Source organism: Drosophila miranda (genome assembly GCF_003369915.1).
Source record: "Drosophila miranda strain MSH22 chromosome Y unlocalized genomic scaffold, D.miranda_PacBio2.1 Contig_Y2_pilon, whole genome shotgun sequence".
In the NCBI taxonomy this organism is placed as follows: domain Eukaryota; kingdom Metazoa; phylum Arthropoda; class Insecta; order Diptera; family Drosophilidae; genus Drosophila; species Drosophila miranda.
In genome coordinates, this window is record NW_022881614.1 from 20,863,526 (window position 1) to 20,888,632 (window position 25,107).

Sequence of the window (25,107 nt, forward strand, 5' to 3'; positions counted from 1 at the left end):
TTGTTCAGCGGCTGGCCCGAACATACTCCCCCCGTTGGGAGCTAGTCTCTCAACAGATTCCTTAAGGGGCAGCAAACATAGCCGAGTGACGGCCCTCCTGATGTTTCCTGAGGATGTCTTCAGGTCAGCGACGCGACACACTCCGTCCTTGCCCAAAACGACATCGACCACTCTAGCCAGTGGCCAACGCATTGGAGGAAGATTTTCGTCCTTTACCAGAACGAGGTCGTTCTTGCAGATGTTTTGCGCGGGGGTACGCCACTTCGCGCGCTCTTGCAAAAGAGTGAGATACTCTTCGCGCCAACGGCTCCAAAATATTTGCTGTAGTTGGGTGACCCGCTGCCAGCCATCCAGACGATTGTAGTTCAGCTTCGTTAGATCAGGCTCGAGGATTTGCTCATGGGGGCCGCCTAAAAGCAGATGAGCAGGAGTCAAAACGTCTAAATCATCAGGATTTTCTGAAAGCGAGAGCAAAGGGCGAGATTTAACAATTGCAGTGATCTGACAGATCAGAGTGCGCAGCTCGTCGAAGCTAAGCACAGACGGTCCAACTGAGCGGTACAGGTGATATTTTGCGGTCTTCACGGCCGCTTCCCACAGCCTGCCAAAATGCGGAGAGCGAGGTGGGATGAAACGCCAGTCGATCGAGTCAGCCAAGCAGGATTCGTGGACCTCCTTCATATGCGGTTCGCTCAGACAAAGCTTCTTTAGCTCCAGAAGCTCGTTCTTTGCCCCAACGAAGTTTGTCGCATTGTCCGACCAAATTTGACTTGGCCTTCCTCGAGTGGAAGTAAAACGCTTTAGTGCGCCTAGAAACGATGCGGTGGTCAAATCCTTTACGAGCTCCATGTGTATAGCCTTAGAAGTGAAACAGATGAATACGCTAATGTAGCACTTGATCGGAGGCCTCGTGCGGATTTCTGATCGGTAGAAAAAAGGTCCACAGTAATCTACTCCAGTGACTTCAAAAGCTCGAGATCCTTCCAAACGTTCCTTAGGTAGGTGCGATCATCCTAGCGATGAGTTGCCAAGACGACCTCCAACTCTAAGTAGTCCAGAATGATCGATGAACGGGTTGAGCGAGCTAATAGAACTGGATTTCATGACTTGACCATTGCGCCGAATCTCCTTTATGTCCATCCACAAATTTGCCAGCTGAATGTGTCGAATTAGAAGATGCGTTCCTTGCCGAATATCAGAAACGGTGAGTCCTGGATGCCTAAGACGATGTATAAATTTATGCATGTAGGCGAATGTGCGCTGCATGCGAAAGAATGAATTCGCAAATTTGCATCCGGACGTGAGATCGGCATGTGGAGACGTGATTAGCAATCCTCTCTTGCGAAGCTCCAAAGTTGCTATGTTGTTAGATGGAGATACAGGCCACTTATCCTTGGAGCCTAGCAAAAAGGATGGGCCGTGAAACCATAGCTCTGACTGGATAAGATGGTTGGGAAGCGAGCCTCTCGAGAGAATATCAGCAGGATTTAAAGATGTGGGAACATAGCGCCATTCCATGGCTGCCGTCAACTCCTGAATTGATGCCACTCGATTTGCCACGAAAACTTGAAATTTAGCTGGCTCGTCCCTAATCCAAGATAATGCTGTTGACGAATCCGACCAGCAATAGAACCAACCTGTAAAGATTCCCATGTCCTTTCTGCATTCTGCATGATTTTCGCAAGCAAATGGGCTCCACTTAATTACAGCTTAGGAATCGATATAGTCTTTAGCGGCGCCACTCGCGACTTTGAGCACAAAACGTAGCTCAAAGACTGGGCTTCCCTGGACACGACATACACGCAAGCGCCATATGCTTCTAAGCTGGCATCACAGAATCCGTGAACTTCTGTAGCCACACTAGAACGAAGAACCAAGCGAGGAAATGAGATCCGAGAAATGCTTGCCAAACTATTTCTCAAGTCCATCCAAGTTGAATGCAACGCTGAGGGTAGGCTTTCATCCCAATCCAAATTTTCTCTCCAAAGCTGCTTAAGGAAGATTTTGCACCTGACAATGACTGGATTTATCAATCCAAGAGGGTCGTAGAACCGCGCAATCGTAGATAAAACCGACCGCTTTGATGGCTTTGAGTTTGTGTCCAGTGCGGACAAGGCAAAAAGCAGCTGATCCGAAGCAGGGTCCCACGCTAAGCCGAGAGTTTTGGCAATGTCGCTTCCATCATTAAACTTTAGGAACTTCTCTATGTCATCTTCAGGGGTTCCCTCAAGTACTTCCTGGTGACTGGAGCACCATTTCCTAAGTCTAAAATTACGACGGGACAGTAAAGCTGATGTTTGGTGCATCTTGTCCATGACCTGTGCGACCGAATTACCGCCCGAAATAAGGTCATCCACGTAAAACTCCTGCCGCAGAGCAGCTGAGCCAAGAGGGTAGGACTCACCCTCGTCGATGGCCAGCTGGTGCATTGCGCGGACCGCTAAAAATGATGCAGCCCTAGTCCCGTATGTAACAGTGTCTAATGTGTAGACTTGAACCTCGGACTCGATGGAATCTCGCCATAGGATGCACTGATACAAATTGTCGGGTGGAGACACTCGTACGCAGCGGTACATTTTACAAATGTCCCCAGTGAGAGCGACTGGATATGTTCGAAAGCGAATCAATATGTTAAACAATGCAGGCTGAATAACAGGGCCTGTCATCATCACATCATTTAGAGAATATCCAGTTGATGTAGCTGCGGATCCGTCGAAAACGACACGGAGTTTTGTCGTCGTACTGTCCTCCTTTAGGACACAGTGATGAGGCAAGAAATATTTGCAGAGACTACGGGAATCAGGGTTGACTTGGTGCATATGATGCAAATCAATGTACTCCCTCATAAAGGCGGAATACCGCTCCTTGAGTGTAGGATTCCGCTCCAGTTTTCGCTCCAGACTGATGAACCGTCGATAAGCCTGAGCATAAGATTCTCCTAAACGATCAGTATTGTTATTTAGCGGCAGACGAACTGCATACTCCCCGGATGGCAACCGTGAAAGGTGGCTTACGAAATGTGCTTCACAATCGTCTTCTTCTTTGGTATTCAAACCAGCCTCCACACAATTCTCGACTTCCCAAAACATACGAAGAGTTTTATCCAACCTTGCTTCCATCTCAGCTATCGAATCTGGACAATTGTGCGTAGCCAAAAGCGCCGAGCTTGATACCTTCTGTCCACCGCCAGATACGATCCACCCAAGCCGGGTCTTCTGCAGAAGAGGCATTCCATCGGTGAGTTTGATTTGCCCTACGCATAGGAGATCATAAAAAACGCTCGCACCAATGAGAAGATCAACCCGTTGAGGATTGAAAAATGCAGGATCAGCGAGCTGAATGTTAGATGGAATACGCCAATCGGATACATTTACTGTCATACTTGGTTGAGAATCGGTAATCGTGGGGGCGATGAGAGCAGTAAGTGTAGTTGTGTAAGCAGGGGTGCGAGAATGCATACAAATGCTTATGGTGGATCCCTCAGTAGACACGCTGGTATCGCCCAGCCCAGACACAAGTGCAGACGATTGGGTTCTCCTAAGCTGAAGCTGCTGGGCGAACCTGGATGTGACGAGATGCAGCTGCGATCCTGAATCTAAGATGGCACGACAAGGAACTAAAACGCCAGACCGATTCTTTACGAGAACCACGGCTGTAGCCAGAAGCACGACATCAGAGTGAAGACCTTGGGCAGGAAGAGAGGTAGACGAAGGTAGAGACGAGCTGCTAGCAGAATTTTGAGCAACGGAAAGAGAGTTCGGTTGAACGGCCAGATCGGGAGGAGTAATACCTGGGCAGCCTTGTGTTGTGGGCTGTATACTATCGAAGTGCAACAAACTATGATGCCTACCGCCGCATACTCGACATTTTCCACTATTGCATGCGCGGGTCCGGTGCCCCGGCTTTAGGCAATTGAAGCATAGGGAAAGCTTCTTCACTTCTTTGTGGCGCAGCAACGGTGAGAGATTTCCGAATATCTTGCACGAGTATATTCCATGGCCCGCTGAGTGGCAAAAGACGCATACAGACGGGTCGGCGGAAGAGTTGGAAGCTACAAACGTTTTCTTAACCTGCGTATAGGAATGGTTTTTTCCCACCTGATCGCTACTAGCGTGTGTCGCTGTAGCATATTCCAACCGCTCCATTTTCTGGCAGCGTTGCTGCAAGAATTCGAAGAATTCCTCTGCGGTAGGTATAGCATCCGACGATGTGTGCTCCTCCCATTTGGTTTGCGTCTTCGAATCCAACTTCTGCAGCAGCATGTTGATGACCATGAATCCTGAAATCTCCTCAGCAGTTCCCAATGTCTGCAACGCTCGCATGTGTAAATTGACTGCATCCGAAAACTCCCGAAGCCTTTTAGCAGAAGGCGAGTCTACCCTCTTTAGCCCAAGAATCTTCTTGATGTGTGCCTGGAAAACAAGTCTTTTGTTATTAAAGCGTTTATTAAGTATATCCAGAGCCGCACGATAATTGGCACTGGAGAGCTCTAACGATCGAACCGAATCCAAAGCCGCATCAGCGAGGCAAGAGCGAAGGTGCTGGAATTTCTCGATGTCACTGAGATCCGCATCCGCTTCAAACACCGATTTGAACATTGCCATAAAATCCGAGAACTCGACGTATCCACCAGAATACTTAGGCACCTTCAGCTCAGGAAGTCGCTGCTTGTGAGCCATGATGATGGTACTATGTCCGGAATGGCTTGGCAGAGTCGTAGAATGGGCAGCGGCGTGTGACTGGCTTACTTCAACAGCAGCCAGCAACTCAGCTTTCAACGATATGAAAAGAGTATCGAAGATTTCGCGCAGCTCACTCCCAATCTCGTTTTGATCGAGAGCCTCCAACTCGTTATGGGCCTTATTAAATTCCTCTCGAATTTCTGCCAACATATCAAGGCGCACCTCGACTTCCGCGGCGGTCAGCTTATCGATTTTATTCCCCGCGAAGGATTCGCCAAGCCTGTGCAATCGATCATATAATGACTGACTTTTACGCTTATACAGACTCAGTCTGGAATCAGCCCCCACAATATTTTCGCCCGCGCCTTTATTCGGATCGTTGTCCATGTTAACCGTTGTGCAATTCGACACAACAACGGAAAATGAAATACCGCTTAAGCGACGATGTATAGACGCGAGAGCGAGAATGCAAGACACGAAAAGTCAAGAACCGCGGCTGCAGCTGCGCAGAGAATGAGAGATTCGACGCTTAAAGTACCGGAATTTGGCTATAAATATTCCAGCCGCACTCTCACTGAATTTGCACTTTAAACTGTTTTTCAACGTGCACCCAAATGTATTTGTTGGTAGTTAAACTACCCAACAGCAAAATATTGTATAAATAATAAGTGTTTTAACGGAACGCGATTAAGCAATGGTTTTATATCACGTCGGGGGGTCACCAATGTTTGAGATGCCAAGCTTTTTTGGCACCTATGTGTTTCAAAAATGAAAAGAGATTTCGGGTTAAACTTTATAATTCGTATTTAATCTTGGTGGCTTAGCGGAAGCCGATTGCTTGCTATTGCCAGATAAACCTTATGCGAGATCGATATGCAACCAATGCGCAGAGGGGTTAGCATAGAACTAAACTATAGACGACGGCGTTAGATCAAAGTGATTGCCGAAGTGGCGGCAGCAGATCAAAGTAGTTGCCGAAGTGGCGGCGGCAGAGAGCCCCTTTAGCGGGAGAGCGCAGCAGCTCTGCAGAACGTCAACGTTTTACAACATAGGCGGCTCTCTCTGCTCATACAATAATAATGTTAAAGTTACGGTTATTCTTCAGCGGCTGGCCCGAACAGAAACCATATTAAAGAATCATAAAGGCTTACTCCATCCAGGGATAGAGAAAACCGTCAATTGGTTTAGGGGAAAATACTATTACCCGGATTATCAAAAACTAATCCAAAACATCATAAACGAATGTCCTACTTGTAATATTGCCAAAACAGAGCATAGAAATACGAAGTTGGCATTCGAAACTACACCGGAAATACTGAACATCAGAGAGAAATACGTCATAGATTTCTATATGGTTGGTAACCAACAGTTCCTATCATGTATTGACGTATACTCGAAGTTTGCCACTCTTGTAGAAGTAATAAGTCGTGACTGGTTAGAAGCAAAAAGAGCCATCATGAAAGTTTTTAACGAGATGGGCAAACCAATTGAAATCAAAGCCGATAAAGATTCAGCTTTTATGTGCACAGCATTGCAAGCATGGCTGAATGCGGAAAACGTCAAAATAGAGATCACTTCCAGCAAAAATGGAATATCTGACGTAGAAAGATTTCATAAAACAGTAAATGAAAAATTAAGAATAATATCTAGCGAGGATAACCCAGAAGATAGATTCACGAAGTTTGAATTAATTCTTTATACTTATAATCATAAAATTAAACATAATACCACAAATAGGACACCAGCTGATATATTCATTTATGCAGGCTCACCTGATTATGACACCCAACTAAATAAAGTGAATAAAATCACTCAATTAAATTAAAACCGCATAGAGTATGAAGTAGATACCCGCTATAAACTATCACCTCTAGTTAAGTCTAAGGTAACAAATCCTTTCAAAAGGACGGGCGAAATTAGACAGGTAGACGAAAAACATTATGAAGAAAAGAATAGGGGTAGGAAAATAACTCATTATAAATCAAAACTCAAGAAAAGAAGAAATCTAATAGAAGCAAATATAATAATTCCAGAGAAACCGAGGAAGTTAATGGAATCGGCGAACTTCAACACAATTAAAATCCTCATCTTCCTCATAATTACCATCGTAATGGCACAGGGCCAAAACATAGAAATAAATCCTATAAAATCCCAAAACGGATATATGATATTCAAAACTGGATCGATTAACATATCTATCAATTACGAATACCATTATCTAACTGTTAATGTAACTAAAACCGAAGAACTATACCAAAATTTATTAATGCAAGCCACTAAATTCCAGGACATAATCCAAATAAAATATCTAGTAGACAAATTGCAAAGAGAAATGAACGGGCTAAAAATAACCAAAAGAAATAAAAGAGGCCTAATCAATATAGTAGGAACAGCCTACAAATATCTCTTTGGAACACTAGATCAGGAAGATAAAGTCGATTTGAAACAAAAAATAGAAAATTTAGCCAGCCATAGCATTCAAATGAATGAACGAAATTTGGTAATAGATGCAGTTAATAGCGGAATAAACGTTATAAACAAACTAAATGAAGAAAAAGGCAGGAATCAACAAATAGAAATTTTGATATTCAATCTACAACATTTCACAGAATATATCGAAGATATAGAACTAGGTATGCAATTAACTAGGCTCGGTATATTTAATCCAAAATTATTAAAACAAGACTACCTGGTACAAATAAATTCTGAGAAAATACTAAATATAAAAACCTCCACATGGCTAAAATCCGATACCAACGAAATTCTAATAATTTCCAACATTCCCAAAGACATTACAAAAGTACCAATCTATAAAATCGTTCCGTATCCAGACGAATTAAATAACATGTTAACAGATATGACATACGACAAGTACTACATAAAAAATGAAGAAGTATTTGTTAAAGAAACTAGATCGAAAAAGAATGACAATTGTATAAAAGGAATTTTAATGGAAATTCCCACTAAATGTCCATATTCCAAAACTTTCAAATAAACTTTATTGAACCCAATATACTAATCACATGGAATCTTCCAAAAACAACGCTAAACCAGAATTGTGTAAGCCAAGAAATCATAGCGGAAGGAAATAATGTTTATGTCAACAACAACATAACTAAAATAAAACCACTGTCGTATGTCCAAACTAATGAAATAATTATGCAATACACCAAATATAGTAACCTATTACAAATAAGTCTGTGGAGATAATGTTTTTTATCCCCAATCGGCCGACTAATTATTTCGAATTAAATAAAACTCGGCGCAGAAATAAAATTACGATATGTTCTTTAATGCGTGACATCCAAATTGCAAGTGTGGCTTGCCTGCCCTTTACATTGCCGCTCCGATCGCTAAGCGCAGCTTCGCTCGGCCGACGTCGGTAGGCAGACGCAAAGCGGAGATAGCGAAGAGCGAGCTGGCAGAGAGCGTTTAGCAGGGCAAGCAAGCGCAAAGCTTTAACAAACAAATGAGTGACATAGACATAAGTAACAAACAAAATAAGCGGCTGAGGGCCAAGAATTAGGTGCTATTTGGCAAGCAGCTAATCGGCTGGGTTCTGCTCCGAACATTCACCCCCCGTTGGAAGGCAAAGGCTTTCAACAGATCCATCCTGAAGGGGCAGAACCGCTATTTTTCCAACGGCCCTCTTGAAGATGCTTGCTTGGGCGCAGCTGGCGGCTACGCTGGGATGATCGTCGAACGCAGCAATCGGCGCTTCTTTACGAAGGCGGCTTGTCGTGACTACGTCTTGATCATCGGGAACCTCTGTAATTGCATAGAATGGCAGGAAATTTGGCAATGTAGAAACTGTTGAAAGTTGAATTTCATTTGGCGTGGATATGTAGGTTTTTAATATATGGAAAAGTTCGCGCTGCAGTTCCTGATTCTCCGATCGCAGGTTTGCCACTTGCACCTGGCACTCGAGCAGCTGCTTCCTGCATTGCTGCTCTTAGTTTTGGTACTCCAGCGTTGTGGGTCGAAAATCGTCAATAGAGATGCACGAGGAATTTTCAAAAGCGGTTAAAGCTGCACGCTTATTCTCCGAGCTATCAATGCTTCCTGATACTATCCAACCAAGTTTAGTCTCCTGCAATGTTGGCAATTGGGCTGATAGTCGAATCTGTCCGACGCACATTAAATCGAAGAACAAACCAGAACCTATCAACAGATCGATACGTTGGGGCTTGGAGAAATTAGGATCAGCTAGTTTTAGATTATTCGGCATTGGCCAATCCTTTGCGTCTACGCCGAAGTTAGGCTGCATTTCCGTAATTGAGTTGGTGACAATTGCAGCGAAGGAAGCTCGATAGCTTGCGTCCTGGGATTGTACAACTATATGTACAGACTTGCTCGAAGGTAGAATGGAATCTCCGATTCCAGAGATGTGAACATAAGACGAGCGATGATCCAACTGCAACTGATCAGCAAGTCTAGATGTTACAAAGTTTGCCTGTGATGCAGAATCCAAAATGGCACGACATGGGATAAATGCTCCATAACGATCTGTTACATGGACGAGGGCAGTAGGTAGCAGCACGTTCTGGCTAGGCTGAGATTTCTGGATCGAGGGGGGAGGGCTAGAACACCCGCTTGCTAGAAGCACAGTCGCGGCCTCTTGCTGGATCGATTCCTCGGCCGGTGAAGAGGAAGATGAAGCACCAGTTCCCGATGGAATGTGGAGTAGCGTGTGATGTTTGGCCTGGCAATGCCTGCAAAGTCTTGACCTGCACCTCTGCAATTCATGGCCTTTGTTGAGGCAGTTCAAACACAAGCGGCTCTTCTTTGCTTCTTTGTATCGTTCAAACGCAGAGAGATTCAGGAATGCCTGACATCTAGGTATGTAATGCTCGGAGGAATTGCAATGGTTACATATGGGGTTAGGATGGTCGTTACTGGAGGTGATAAGGGTGACAGGTTTGTCTTCTCCCACCTGTTGACTAAGACTTGTTGCCATGGCTGATCCCAAATTCTCCAGCATCCGACATCTCGCTTCCAAAAATGAGGCCATGCTTGACCACCGAGGCAATCCTGACGTCGGCAAGTTCTCTTCCCATTTCTCCTTTGTTTTGTGGTCCAGTTTCGTGCCTATGATGAAAATCAGCAACCCATCCGAAATCTCCTGCGGGGTCGCCAAGGTCTGAAATGCACGCAAGTGCGAATTGATTTTGTCGCTGAGCGCGCGCAAGCCGATAGCTGAGCCCTTCTCCACCCCTTGCAGCCCGAAAATGGCCTTGACGTGTGCCTGAAAATGTAACAGTTTATTATCGAATCGCAACATTAGCAAATTCAACGCCTTGTCGTAATTCTCCTTAGAAAGTTCCAAGGAACGAATCGTATCCAGCGCAGCACCATCTAGACATCCACGAAGATATTGAAATTTTTCGATGATTGGTATACGATAGTCTTTGTGCACCATTGTCGAGAACATCGAGTGGAATTCTGGCCAATCCATGTAGTTCCCCCGAATCGCGGAAGCTGCAACTCGGGCATTCGAGAACGGCCTATACTATTATAGGCGAACAACGACGAATTCCCCTCGAGAGTATGCCGAGCCGTTGAATTGGCAACATTTACCGTGCGAGTAGCCATCAACTCCCGCGACAGCCTGGACCTAACCTTCACATAAACATTCGAAAAGTCCAGTCGGGCATCATGGGCTAACTGCAGGAAATCCAGCCTTTCAAGGCTCGTTTGAGCGGCATCGAAATCCGCATTCATTCGCTCGATTTGCTCTAAGCGAGCTTGAAGTTCTGCCTCATCTAACTCGGCAAGCTCTTCCTTGGTGAGAAAGCGATCCATGGCCTTTAGATGGCGCGCGATGGACTCGGCCTTGTGCTTGTAGAAATCAACATCACTCGGCATTGCTGCGTTCGCGACATTGGTAGGCTCAGGTGCTGCCATGTTGAGGTTTTAAAAGAGTCACTCAGCACGACCGAAAAAGACACCCTGTATACGTATAAACGTGGGAACCGAAAGCAAAGGGATTACAGCTAATGCCTTTAGCTGTGCTGCTGTGCGAGCTGTCCGATTCCGCTTTGTACTCCGCTTGTGTGTATTAGTGAGTTCGCTGCACTGCCTACCGCACTGCACTGACCGAATTGTCGTGACAGAGAAATTAATAGCCAGCAATGCGTGTATGTAGGTGTATGTAAGTGTGTTTTAGCACCGAATTGTGCTTAACCGCCGAAATTTTGCTAGGGCTAACGAATGTCGATCGCGAATGATTATTAATTGACACTGCAACTCAGAGATCACGTCGGGGGCACCAAATTTTATGTGGAGATAATGTTTTTTATCCCCAATCGGCCGACTAATTATTTCGAATTAAATAAAACTCGGCGCAGAAATAAAATTACGATATGTTCTTTAATGCGTGACATCCAAATTGCAAGTGTGGCTTGCCTGCCCTTTACATTGCCGCTCCGATCGCTAAGCGCAGCTTCGCTCGGCCGACGTCAGTAGGCAGACGCAAAGCGGAGATAGCGAAGAGCGAGCTGGCAGAGAGCGTTTAGCAGGGCATGCAAGCGCAAAGCTTTAACAAACAAATGAGTGACATAGACATAAGTAACAAACAAAATAAGCGGCTGAGGGCCAAGAATTAGGTGCTATTTGGCAAGCAGCTAATCGGTTGGGTTTGCTCCGAACAAAGTCTACTAATTTCATTTGTCATAATTATATTAGTACTACTAAGTTATGTAGCTGTTAAATTTAAGAAAACTTCTAAAAGAGTCACGGTTTAATGTATTAACCCTATAATAGAAGCAGAAGAGGAACCAACCTCAGCCACCGCACTTGACACCCCGTCACTATACCCGAGGGTAATCGCCTAGGGACAGGCTAATAACAAACGTTGGGGGAGTGACATATCCATAATTCCCCACATCCCATACACATTATGTTTATGTACAATTCATCCACCCCATCTACACAAGTAACAGGACCCCACTCAAGTATCAATAACTGTTTATTCCCATACTCCAAGCTAGGGCCCCCCATAATATAAACAATGGACCACATTGTTTCATCAACATTAGAATCACGCCACTCTCGAGAAATCGATTCTTTAGAATCTCGCCACTCATGAGGACCAATCAAAGCTAGACATAAAACCAAGGAGTATCACATTCCTAGCTCCGTCATGTAATGCAACACCGATCGCCAGCAGTGGATGCCTTTCATCAAAGCCGACGCATCCCCAAATATCGATCCAGGCACGTACGCCACCGACACGAAGATGCAGCCGAGGAAAGCAACGCCCGAAGCCAGAGTCGGGAGTTCCAAGAGAAGGGCTCATGGAAACTAGTCAGCAGCAGAGAGATCAGTTCCGTTTGAGACAAGCAGACCCTTAGTCAAGTCGGGGAATTCATTTAAATCTTGTCACTTAGAGATATTTAAGTTGTAAAATAAAAGTCTTTTTTAAAAAACTTAAAATCGAGTTGCGGATATTTAACTATATGTATATATATAGTAAATGTTAGGCAAGACATATAGAGGATATAAGACATAGATATAGGAGTACAGTCTCGCTGCATGTTTAAGCATCGTTCTTATCGAGTATAGTTTGAATAAGCCAAGCAATTAGCTCGCCCATATAGGCATACATTCAGATACAGATAAATATGGTACGATATATATTGCTCAGAGGTTTACAACTATTATATAGATATATAGATCTCTCTACCGTTAGCGTACTCATTTTGCTTGCCATTGCCATTATACTAAGAGCTAAAACATATACAGATGTAAGAAGATGATGAAAAAGGTTCAGGAGGGGAGGAAAGCACTAGGGGGCGTGGAGTGTATACGAGTGCTGCTCTGCCGTTAAGCGCAAGTGTATGTGTGTGTGTGTGGTGTGTGTGTGTGTGTGTGGGGGGTGGTTTTTCTTGGTTTTATTCCGGATACTTAAAGGGTTGGAATGAATGAGAAAAGCGGCACAACGGAAAAACTAAATAAAATCGAATAAAGGCGAATACCAACACACAGAATAGGATATATTGTTGTTGTTGTTGTTGTTTGATAGATAAAAACACGATATATATTTCAAATAAAATATTAATAAAAACTATCGAAACTATAAATTAGAATTAGATTTAGAATTAGGATAAGAATTAGTGGCAAAAACACATCAAAAATCTGTTTGTTGTAACGACATTAGAATTACTTCAATTAAGAACAATTTTACAGAGAGAGAGAGACAGAGATTATAGTATTTATCATAACATAATGTAAGGATGTTTCTTTTTTTTTTGTTTTTTTTTACTCAAAATGTAGGGGATGGTCTGGGCTGTTGGTGCTGGTGGGGCGTGTGTGTCTAAGACTTAGGTGAGTGCGCGCAAGTCAGTGGCGAAAAATTAATTTTCTATTTTTTTTTTCTTAATAAATTATTTATGTAATAACTACATTAAAAACTGGTTTCTTTTACATAAAATATATATAAATAAAACATAAAAAGTACATATGTAGAAGAGAGAGCGAGAGAGAGAAACTGATAAACTAATAATCACACGAGAGATCTAACTTAAAAAAACTTAATTTTGTTTGCCAATGATTTTATTCTTTTTAACATTTGATTACAGAAAGAACAAACATTTACAAATACATTGAAAGATAGAGATAAGGTGTGTGTAAGTGTGGGTGTGTGTGAACGAAAATGAAAAGTTTTACATACTTATTTTTTTTTTGGGTTTAAATCTTTGACAAACATAATGTTGATTAATGAATTAATTAATTTTGAAGGGTGGCTTAAGAGTGTGTTAGAGAGTGATATCTGTGTTTAGTAAGGCTTTAAATATACGATTACAGATCGTTCTTTCTTCTCTTACAGAGTCTGTATGGGTGCATGGGTGTATGAGCGGATGAGCGTGTGTGTGTGTGTGTGGGGTGTGGGGTGTGGGCTGTGGGGGTGTGTATAAATATAGTAGATAGTAGCAGCATACAGCACGTACAGCTATGATGTATGTATATCGTATAAGTAGTAGTATTTCTATATAACTAGACAATATTCCGTTACGTTATGCACAATTCTCTCGATGCTCAACAATTTAATTAAAACAATTACAACAGCATTCACGATATTTATGGCCGCTATCTATGTAAACATTTAAGGAGAGACAGCGACAGCGAGAGCGCGCTCAAGAGATGACGCGTGAAGAGCAATAGAGGAACGGTTACTGCATTTATGCGGGTGCGACTGCACATTGTGCTATCACATTGCCTTTGCCGATCTCCCTATTCTTATCTTCTTTTGTTTCTGTTTAGTGTTTGACTAATTTCTAACCAGAGAAGGAACTTAAGTAAATCTATCATCTTCTTCTTCTTCTTTTCGTGTGTCTCTGCTCTCTGAAAGCTTTTCGAAAGCTTCTCTTCTTCTTTGTCTTGCATTTGAGAGTAATGGCAATACCTTACAAGTCCACAGTGAGGTTTGTGTTTCCTTTCGTTAATAACTTAATGGCAAAAGAGTTTTCGTTCGTTGCAAGCTGCGCGGCATTTGTGTTAGTAAGAGAGGGCGGGAGCCGGGGGCAGGGCAGCATGCGCGCGTGTGTTAGTGAGGAGGGGTGGGAGAGCTTTTCAAAGCCTTCTTGTGCGCGATCGTGTGTCATGGGTTACGATGGGGGGTTGGGGGTGGTGTCTAACAACTAAAGTCTAATCGTTCTACTTCTGAGGCACGTATTTCTCACGTCTTCGATGTGTGACGGGAGAGCTTTTAAGTACAGTTGTGTCTTGTGTGGGGGGCGTGGGGGTCCCTTTTTAGGATGTCTTCATCTTCTTGTAGGGATTCAGACCTAGGGCTCCCCCCTGGGTGGCCGCAGCGGCGGCAGCTGCTGCTGCTGCTGCATACTGCTGTGCCGCTGCCGCCTGACTCGAGGGCATGGCATAGGCCGCATATCCGGCGGCGGCTGCAGCCGGAGCAGACATTACGCCCGGATAGAAGTAGCCCTGGGCTCCGGCATACTGCATGGGGGAGGAGGCACGCAGCAGGGCGCCAGAGGCGGCCGCAGCCCCCGACAAGTACTGCGGCGCCTGGGCACCGCCAGCGCTGGCCGAGCGGAGCGGCGTGCCAGGCGCCATGGGCGTGGACATGCCCGAACTGGGCAAGGATCCCATCTGCCGCATCTGGGCCTGGGCATGGGCCTGGGCATGAGCCTGGGCCTGGGCCTGCGCCTGAGCCTGCATCTGCAGCAGGGTGGCCATGGAGACGGCCTGCGGCTGTGGCGCCTGAACGGGCTGCGGGGCAGCTGCTGCGGCCACAAATCCCTTGTTGAGGGTCATGCCTGTGTAGGCGGCCGCCGAGTGGGATCCCGACTTGCCCGCCGCCGCCGATGCGGCACTGGCCACCTTGAGGGCGTAGTTCTTTTGGGCCACCTCCTTGGCCAGGGCAGCGGGATAGGCATAGTAGCCGCCAGCGGCTGCCGTGGGCTGTGTGTGCGTGAGTCCTGCAGCGGCCGCATATGCGGCATAAGCCTGCTGAGCATAGGCCGCCTGTGCCAGAGCCTGGGCCTGGGCCTGCGCTTGGGCCTGCTGCTGCTGCTGGTGTTGCTGCTGCTGCTGCTGCATTTGGGCCTGGACATAGGAGGGCGTGTTGCCGGCGATGCTCACGATGGAGGAGGTGCCGCTGTTGTAGGGCGAGTACAAATTGGCATAGCTGTAGGCGGGCATGGCATCGCCGTTATATTTGCTATAGCCACGAGGAGTCGAGGTCAGGGAGGCCCCAGCTGCTGTTGGGGCCTGGTCTGCCTCGTCATTGAGCGGCTCTTCGGGCGGACTGGCGGACTTGATCCGTTGGCCGTTGGTTAAATTGTTATTGATATAGGACAGGTAATTGTTATTGTCCCCATTGGGTGGCTGGGGCACCGGCAGGGGCAGCAGGCTTCTGTCAGTGGGTGGGCTTGGACAGGGGGCGGGAGAGCTACCACTGGATGAGGCGGCCACTGCTGCTGCTGCTGCTGCCTGTTTCTCCAGAGCGTCTGGGTCTGTGGCAGCTGCTGCTACCGCTGCTGCTGTTGCAATTGTTTGTGTTGTACTACAATCGATAGGGGGACTTGGGGTTGGCTTCGATGTTTCATTCTGATCGTCAGTGTCTTTTGGAATATCATTCTCTTTTTCGTCAGCAGCATCATCGTCAGCTTTATCGTTATCGGTATCGTTATCGTGACTATCGTCACTGGGTTTATTAGTGGGATCTGCTGCAGCAGCTGATTGATCGATTGATGCGGCTGTGATTGATGGATTGATGGCAGTAGCAATTACAGCATTTACGTGAATGGCATTATTGTTATTACTGCTGTTGTTGTTGTTGTTATTATTATTAATAATATTATTACTGGCTGTTGTTGCTGCTGTTGTAGTTGTTGTTGTTATGGCGCTACTTAACGATAATTGTTGTTGTTGTTGTTGTTGTAGTAGTGGTAGTACTTGTTGTTGTTGTTGTTGTGGTTGTTGATGTTGTTGTAGTTGTTGTTGTTGTTGGGGATACTCACATGAGACTGGAACATAGGGCTGCATTAGCTGCTGATACGTAGTCGCACCGGGTTGATACACTGGAATGCCAGACTTCTCTCCAGCTGGACGTTTGAACGGTACCATTCCAGAGAATTGCTAAAGAGAGAGAGAGCAATACAGAGAGACATTAGTTTTCTCTTTGGGCCTTCTTTTAGTTTTTTCTACATTCGAATATATGTGTATTGATTTTTTAACAACAAATTGCTTAAAAACGAGCTTGATTTTGAGTTTCTTTATTTTTTTTTCTTGCTTTCTACTACAATTCTTCTATTTTCTATGGCCAATTTTCGATCGTAAACGAGAGAAGGAGGGAAATAAGAAATAAACGCAATATATATATAAAAAACAAAACGAAAAAATAATGAATGAAAGCGAATTCGAAGCAAAATTTCCATGCGAAAGGTAGCGAAAGGGCGCAAAAAGCTGTATTTCAGTGAAGGTATTTCCGTTGATCTTTTTTTCTCCAATTTTTGTCAGGCTCTTTTTGTTAGATTTTGCATTCAAAAGTTGCGTATTTTATGCAGGATATACATATTTTATGGTTGTTGTAATTTTTGTTGTTGTTGTTGTTTGTTGGAGTACTTACGAAGTTTTCATAGTAAAAAAATGAACCAACCGTTTTAACATCCATCTTTTTGTGGCATTTATCGGATTGGTTTTTGATTTTTGGTTGATTATTCAGTTAGTGAATGATATAATTTTTTGATTTGTTGATGTTGTTGTAGTTGTAGTTGTTGGGGTTATAAAGGAATTTGTTGATTGGTTGATTGATGATCAGAGAGTTAGGCGCACACACACATTGATTGCAGATTGATTGAGAGAGAGAGAGAGAGAGAGTGGAAGAGAGAGAGAGCATAATCGAACGGAAGAGTGTGTTGTTGTGTGGAAGAGCAAAAATGAAGAGGAAGGGAGGGAGAGAGACAGAGAGAGAGAAGAGAACACAAATGAAATTAGTGGATATATCCTTCGCACAGTTCAATCAATTATATTCATAGGTATATGTATATATACTTAGTCCTAAATAGTGTGCGTGAGTGTGGTGGGTGGGTGGCTGGGTGTGGGTGTGTGTGTGTAGAGCATGATGGCGAAAGGATAATCAAGGTTATATGCATGTTGCAACTAATTAACCAGCAAAAGCACTTAAACAATTAAGCAACATCCAACGGCAGCGACTGAGCGACTGAAAGCGATAGCTGTGGCAGTTGCAGCTGGCAGTGGCAGTGGCAGTGGCAAGAGGCAGATGGAAAGGCCCAAAAGAAAGAAGACACGCCCCAGCCTTGGCGCATTTATCGGTTAAATCATTTAAATTAACACTTTTGTGCCACATGAATGGTGCTTGTGCTTGTGATTGATATCATGCCCCTCATGCCCCTCGCTGTGGAATGCCTGTGTGTATACTGATTAGTGTGAGTGCGTGGCGGGTGGGGGGCGGGGTATGCTGATAATCAACGTTAATTGAGGACACTTTGATGTGCAGGTAAGTGACTGAATAAATGACTAAATGAATGACTGAATGTGTAGTGGGGTTTGGTGGTTCGAAAGCATTCCAACGGATGTTAAACGGAAGGTTCATCAATAAAAAAAAAACAACAAATACGAGGGGGAACGTTGTGAGTTGCTGCGGACACCGCAACTCTACGGCTATACCCGATACTAAGTCAGTATGGCTCTCCTCCGGCAGACGCCGCTAATATTAAACGACACGACAAAGAGTGCGTACGAGAGAGACAGAAAATCAGTCTGAGCGTGACGTCGGGCGCTGCGTAGCCACTGCAAATTGATTTGTTCCTATTGGCTATAAAAATTATCTGATCTGATCCAGATTCAGCAATCTGATAGATATGGTCATTATCTATGATTCTGCGTTTTTAGTTTTCTCGTATCCTCAATATTGTGGATGCAACAGATTTTCGTCCTTTGTGGGGGCGGAAGGGGGAGGGGCGAAATTTTGAGATATACGTTTTATAGTGAGATCTAACAGGAGTGCGGATACCAAATTTGGTTACTCTAGCCTTAATAGTCTCTGAGATTTGTGAATATCCCCAGATTTTCATCCTTTGCGGGGGCGGAAGGGGGTGTGGCGAAATTTTGAAACAAACTCGTCTCGGTCCGATATATTAGGAGTGTGGATACCAAATTTGGTTGCTCTAGCTTTTGTAGTCTCTGAGATCTAGGCGCTAATGTTTTACTCTAAGCAAAGCCGCCTATGCTACGTGTGTGTTAGAGAGAGACAGGGCGAGAAAAAATGAAATTGTTTTCTTGATTCTGGCTATAATAATTATACGATCTGGTTCAGATTTTGCACTCTAGAAGATATAGTCATCTTCTACGATTCTGCGTTTTTAGTTTTCTCGTATCGTTGAAATTGTGGATGCCACAGATTTTCGCCCTTTGTGGGGGCGGAAGTGGGCGGGGCAAAGTTTTGAAATATTCTTGTAGCAGTGACATATCACAGAAGTCTGGATCCAAAACATCGTTGCTCTCGCTCTTATAGTCTTTGAGCACTGACGCTGAAGGGGACGGACAGACGGACAGACGGACGGACGGACAGACGGACAGACAGACATGGCTCAATCGACTCGGCTATAGATGCTGATCAAGAATATATATACTTTATGGGGTCGGAAACGATTCCTTTTGGACGTTACACACATCCACTTTTACCACAAATCTAATATACCCCAATACTCATTTTGAGTATCGGGTATGAAAAGGATAAGAAAAAAAAAAAATACCAGTGGAAACAGATCTGTGTCCGCTGCCCGCTTCTTGCCCACTTCCAGTGCTGTTGTATGGTGATGGCTCATGACGGCGGCGGCGGCGGCAGCGGCAGCGGTTGTTGTTGTTGTTGATGTGGTTGCGGCACTGCAGTGGTTGTTGTTGTTGTTGTTGATGTTATTCAGCTGTTGTTGCAACTGTTGTTGTTCTTGTTGCTGTTGTTGTAGTTGTTGCTGGTGGTGATGGTGGTGTGGGTGGTGGTGTGCCGTAACAGGTGAGGTCTGTGTGTGTGTGTGGTTTTTTTTTTTTTTTTTTTTCTGTATTAACTCTTAATTTTATTAAATTTTATAAGCCTGGGACTTAACTAAAGCTAGACAGGGAGCTGTATTGAGTTGGAGAGACCGGCAGGAAGTTCCGGGTCTCTGCGGGACGGCCGCAAAGCATTGCTTCGCAGGGACCATGGTTCCTCCTAGCCACTCTCGTTCCTTCGGCGCTCGCACCTACGCAGCTTCTTCATGGCGCCGGCTGCAAAGTTGCTCCAGGCCGACCATGCCATGGGGTCTTTCACAATCTTCTCGATCAGGTTGTTCGGCGTGAGCTGCCCGCCGGCGGCTCGCCACAACTCCTCCCTAATAAGTGAGAAGTGCCCACATTGAAAAATGATGTGCTCAGCGTCTTCAGTGGCGTCGCCGCACCACGAGCAGTTCGGCGAGTTCTCGTGGCCGAACCTCCAAAGGTAATGGCTGAAGCAGCCGTGTCCGCTCAGAAGCTGTGTGGAATGGAAATTGACCACACCGTGTCGCCTGCCGATCCAATATCGGACATCCGGAATCAGGAGGTGTGTCCACCGTCCTTTATCAGAGCCGTCCCAGCGGCTTTGCCATGCTCTGAGGCTTCCTTCACGGGCCTGCTTGCGCGCGTCTCTCCTTGCCGCGCCGGCCCGGATGGCCTCGGCCACGGCCCTCTCCTGAAGCACCAGAAGGTCAATTGGAAGGACACCCGCCAGGACTAAGGCAGCGTCGTCGGATATGGTCCGAAAGCCGCAGCAGATCCGGAGCGCGCAGAGGCGATGAGTGGCTTTTACGCCCCTAGCGTAGCTGGCAACTTTAATTCCATCCGCCCATACGTCTGCTGCGTAGGTCATGGCTGAGCGGACTACACTGGTCAGCAGAATCCTCCACTCCTGCTTCGGGACACGGGTGTTCAGCAGTATTCGGAACAGCGCCCGACTCGTGTTTGCCGCTCTCTCCTGGACGTAGCTTAGGTGTTCACGGAAACTGAGCCTGGTGTCGATCATCACGCCCAGATACCGAATGGCTCGTTTCGACGATAGTCTCTGGTCGCCAACCCTGATGTGAGCGGTCTCCACAGTCAAACGGGTGCTCACCAATACTGCCTCGGTTTTATGAGCAGCTATCTCTAGTCCCGCAGAGCGGAGCCAGTCTGCAATTAGCTGGATTGCGGTGTCACAATTTGCTTCGACGACGTCCAGGTGCTTGGCCACCACCGTCAGGGCGACATCATCTGCGTAGCAGGTTAGCTGACATCCGCCTGGAAGAGCTAATCTCATGACTCCATCGTAGGCAATGTTCCATAATAGGGGACCCATCACTGATCCTTGGGGAACTCCTGCCGTTATGCCGTGAGTCTGCGCGCCGTCCTCCGTATTATACTCCAGCAGTCTCCCCGCGAAGTAGCTCCTTACGATTGCCTGAAGGTATTGGGGTACACCGCGCCGGTTAAGTGAGTCCAGGATGCACTCCCACTTCACCGTATTGAAGGCGTTCCTGATGTCTAGGGTGACAATCAGGCAGTATTCCTTCTTGCCGCCCTTCCATCGAGTTCCCTCCACTGCCTTGGAGGCTATGTCAACTACCTGCCTATGGCGTCCACCGTTGACCTCCCACTCCTGAAGCCGTATTGATTTGGTGAAAGTCCCCAGCATCCTCGACGGCGTTGTCTAGTCTTCTACGGATTATCTGTTCCAGAGTCTTCCCCAGCGAGTCGATTAAGCAAATCGGTCGAAACGAGGAGGGATTGTCCGGCGGCTTTCCTGGCTTTGGCAAGAGCACCAGGTGTTGCAACTTCCACTGCGGCGGAAATAGTCCTTCCCACAGGCACTGCCTCAACAATCGTCCGCAACTGGTCTGGGTCAGACGGCGACCCCGCGTTGCTGAAATGAATTCGCTTCATTACCGTCTTGTAGGCACGTCCCCACGGATCCTTCTCCGCTGAGTCGCAAAGCTGCAGGAAGCACTCCCTCTTGCTCTCCTTGATGGCGTTCTTTAGGGCTTTTCTAGCTCCGCAGTTCTCCGCCTGTAGCCTTGGCCAGCTAGTGCCACTCCTTCTGCGAGCCCGTTGATATCGCCTTCTAGCTGACAGGCAAGTGCGTCTGGCCTCCTGGATCTCGTCATTCCACCAATAGGTCGGCGATTGCTTACCCTTGAATGGCCTCTTGCGACTCATACTGGCATCGCATGCGAGCAGTAGGGACTCCAGAAGCTGGTTGACCATCTGTTGAGCTGAGCCTCCGACCTCCATATTCCTCAGCGCCTCCAAGAACCTTGGAATCCGCATTGATTCGGGATTGTAGGCTGCTCTCCGGCTTGTCTGCGTTGCCCTGGTCAGTCTGCAACCACCTTCTCCGCCTATCGAGAACACCACTGCCTCGTGGTCGCTGGCCGTATAGTGGTTCCCCAGGCGCCAGGCGGACAGAGGGGAAAGGCTGCTAGAGGCGAATGTAAGGTCGATGACTGACCCAGAGCCACCCCTGTTGAAGGTATTCGCGGTCCCCTGATTCAACAATGCTACGTCCAACGCAGCGAAGGCCTCAAGCAGTGCGTGTCCCTTGTATATGGCGTCCATATGGCACCACCCGCTTCTGTTTACAGAGCTTTTGCAATTAAGTGCAACGTGGCCGATCTCAAGGCACCTGAAGCACTTTAACGGCAGATTTCGCTCCCGTATGCGGCAGACGGACCATGCCACTTTAACCTTACCAACGGATAGCGCCTTCGTCGCAAGGGTCGCCGGCAGGCAAATAATAGCCCGCTGGGTACCACCAAAGCCTGGGCGCAAACTCTTAATGGCGTCCACATCGAGTGTAATCCCCATTTGCTCGCTAAAGGCCTTCCTCACGTCCTCCGAGGTAGCCATCTCATCCAAGTCGAGCATCTCTAGCCTCGTCTGCTGGGTGAGTGCTCGCGCCTCCGCCTTGCCTCCTAGGACAGCCTGGACATAGGCGTCCTCGCGAAGCAGCTGCGCGGTCTCCTTCGAGGCGTCTTTGAGCTCCAATAGAAGAGCACCTTTGGCTGTTCGCTTCACTCTGCTCACACTCTCGCCGACCTTCTTCATCTTCTCGCTCTGGTTGCGGGTGACGAGGTTAAGGATCTCCGCGTAAGTCATTTCCCCTTTCGGCTCGATGATAATAACATCCGGACGGGGCCTTGGCTTCCGGGCGTGCGCTCTGCTCTTCACCTTCTCCCATTCACCTTCGGTGGGTGCAGCTGATTCGGTCTTCCTTGCCGGTTGTTCGCGAGACTGCAACGTGGGATGGCCACTCATATTGTTTTTGCGCTTCGGCGAGCTCCTCGTCGGCTTGTCCAGCTTCCTTTTCGGCGTATCGTGTTGAGGGGAGCACTGCGTCTCCTGATCACGCCGCTCCACCCTCTCCTTCCTCTGAAACTTTGCGTCGAAGCTGTGAAGCGCGGACTTTTGCATCCTCACCACGTTCTGCGCCAACTCTTTCATCTCCTTGTTGAGATAACGGGCGTCCCTCAGCATCTTCGACAATTCCGTCGACTTTTCTACCAGCGAAGCCAGGATCGACCGCAGATCTCCGTCGGCCTTTGGTCCTGTACCGCTTTTGTCTGTGGAAGCACTGCTGAAGTCAAAGGGATTGACAGGGACTTCTGCTGGTGCAGACACAGTCAGTGCTGGCAGCACTCTAAGGGGCGCCTTAAGTGGAGTTCCGGTACCAAGGCTTAGCTGGGCCGGCTTCTCAACTGCCTGCTCCCTGGGCCAAATGCCTCGGGGCGTCTGCCACTGTGGTGGGGAACGCTGCAGGCTAGTTCTCCTCTCAAAGACCCGCTTTTCCTCCTCCTCCATTCTTCCTGTTTGTAACTGCCAAATACTCGATTTTGAAATTAGAAATTTAAAATTTAAAATTTGGGGCCCGCGCGATTTTCCGGTTGGCGCTCAACTTTCAAACTGGTTGGCCCTATCTGGCAACCCTATGACTGTCATACGCTGTCCGGCAACTCCGTGCTGTAAGCACCTCTGCTCGATCAGCTGATCCGTGAATATAAATCGAGGCAAGTGAAGCGATTTGAGTGAAAGTTGGTTTTATTTTTCCTACCACCAACACGATGGATAGAGAAATGCGCCAAAACCAACGATCACCCCCCCCTGGCCTATCTGCTCGTCTGCGTTTGCCCCTGCAACCAACTGGGAAGTCTCCGCCGCCAGCCACCATGCGCAGTGAGTACGGGACGCTGAAAGCCTGACTTGAACCGTCTTCTGTTTTGATTCCAGGCGTGATACGGATTTTGTTTGTAGAAAACTCGGAGCTCGCTTGTAAACACGACCGCACTTGGAAACTCAAACTCAAACTATCTGTGTGTGTGTGTGATTTTATATGCATTAAGAGAGAGAGTTTTCCAAATTCCATTATGAATTATAAATGGTTCCATAATATCGGGTGTCGTCACATTTTAATTGTTTTTTTTTTTCATATTTTTCCATTTCCCATCAATTGTTTAATTTTGTGTCCAATTTCGAATTTTTTCAGATTTTTGTTTTTGTTTGTATGTGTGCCATCCATCGTTGAAGCGTTTACAGTATGTGTGTTTTTTTTTTTTTTTCCATGGATACGCTACGGTGGGTGGTGACTGGTGACTGGGTGGTACCAGTCAACGAACTGGACTACCCCTTCGGGGCTTCCCAGCTAAACTCACCACCACGCACAGCTGCCCACCTCATTCCCCGCGGGATCACCGCAAAGTATTACTTCGCGGGGATGGGTTGCCTACGTTAGGCACTCTCCTCTACGCGTCGCTCCCTTTCGCATCTTCTCAGATCGCTCTGGATGGCTATTAGGGTGTTGCTAACGCGCTGCCAGTTCTCGTCGGACTCCGTCATGAACGCCATTGGCTCCTCTGGTCGTGGGAAATACTCTGCACTTGAGCGGTACCTCGTGCAGTGGTAGATCACATGCTCCGGATCCTCGCTCTCATTCGAACACTCAGGACACTCGGGAGTATCCTCGTGTTTGAACCTATGCAGATACTTCCTGTATCCTCCGTGACCCGTTAGGAATTGGGTGAGGTGGTAGTTCATATCTCCGCTTCTCCGCCCTATCCATGACTCAATGTCCGGGATTAGTTTATGGGTCCACCGTCCATTTGTGGCCGTGTCCCATCTTGCCTGCCATTTTTCTATCGACGCCCGCCTTTCCGACGCACGGATGGTCTCTAGCGATGCATTAGCTCGCATCCCTGCGCGCGCTTCATATACATGCGTCATCTCGAGCGCTAGTATATCCACCGGTATCATGGCCGCGAGGACCAGGGCTGCGTTATCCGACACCGTCCTATATCCAGACACTACTCGAAGAGCGCAGAGCCGATATGGCACTGACATCTTTCTTCTTAGACTCATGTTGCCGGATAGGGTTGAAGACCACACCGGCGCAGCGTACAGTAGGATCGAGGCCACTACTCTCGCCAGGAGTAAGCGTCGACCTGCCTTGGGTCCACCAATATTGGGGAGCATCCTTGCGAGTGCTGCCTGCATTCGGGAGGCTTTTTGACTCACGTACTCGATGTGGGCCCGGTAGTTCAATCGGTTATCCAGCATCACGCCTAGGTACCGGACTCCTGCGACTTAATAGTCGCATTCTTCCGACTCGTGATGAGTACAGCCTCCGTTTTGTGGCCAGCCAGGTCCAATCCCGCGTTTTCCATCCAGTTGGATACGATCCGGATTGCCTTGTTGGCCTCGACATCTCGGAGCTCTTTGGCTACCACGACCAGGGCGAGATCGTCAGCGAAACCGACAAGCGTGCATCCCTGCGGGAGCTGGAGTCTCAGGACGTCGTCGTACATTATGTTCCACAGTAGGGGTCCTAAGACTGATCCCTGTGGAACTCCGGCTGTCACCCTGTAGAGCTTTGGTCCCTCCTCCGTCTCGTACCTCAGTACCCTAC

General features: G+C 47.0%; 1 pseudogene; it reads right to left on the reverse strand.

Annotated features, from left to right (window-relative positions):
* Nucleotides 1–13,990: 13,990 nt before the first annotated feature.
* Nucleotides 13,991–19,108, reverse strand: LOC117193853 (annotated as a pseudogene).
* Nucleotides 19,109–25,107: the final 5,999 nt, after the last annotated feature.